Genomic DNA, 727 nt, shown 5'->3' on the forward strand with positions numbered 1-727 from the left:
GTTTGAAGGGAATCAGTAACTTCACCCATCAAGCGTTGTGAATGCCATTGCCTGTTGTGATGCCACACATAGCCGGCCTGATGGCTATTCTTACTAGCATCTGTAAAAATAGTCAGCCCGTTAACTGGTCTCCTAGAGAATTTTGGAATAATGATGTCAAAACCATAATGGAGCAAAAACTTTATTAGTCGGTGAGCTGGGTAATTAATGGTAAGATCTCCAATAAAGGCATTCAAAGCCATGGCTAACACAAAATCGTTTTGCAAAACCCACTTAAAGTATTCTGCTGTAATAGGGACATAGATAATAGCAGAGTCAGAACCAGCTATCTCTCGACATCGTTTTCTTAAACGGATGATAACTTGGGCAATAGCTTCCACCTTAGTCACAATAGTTTTTGACAATCGATATGGCAAAAATACCCATTCCTGGATCAACCTGGGTTTTATCCTATTGTGCCAAGATAGCAAACAGCTGAATACCACCATTAAAAATAAAAGCTTGAACCGGTAGTTCAGAATTCCACTGTTTGGCTTTGGACATAGAGATTTTATCGATAACATTTTATAATGCCTTCTTTTGCATCAGAGATAACTGTCGAGATTCTCCCACATCGGGAGACCCTTTTAGTAAAGGCATAAGTGGTGCAAGGTCATCATTAGTGATACCACATATTGCGCACACCCATTGGATATCACCAATCAATTTTTGGACATCAGATAGTGTT

The sequence above is a fragment of the Charadrius vociferus genome, unplaced genomic scaffold (genome assembly GCF_000708025.1).
Source record: "Charadrius vociferus isolate BGI_N301 unplaced genomic scaffold, ASM70802v2 scaffold908, whole genome shotgun sequence".
Lineage (NCBI taxonomy): Eukaryota > Metazoa > Chordata > Aves > Charadriiformes > Charadriidae > Charadrius > Charadrius vociferus.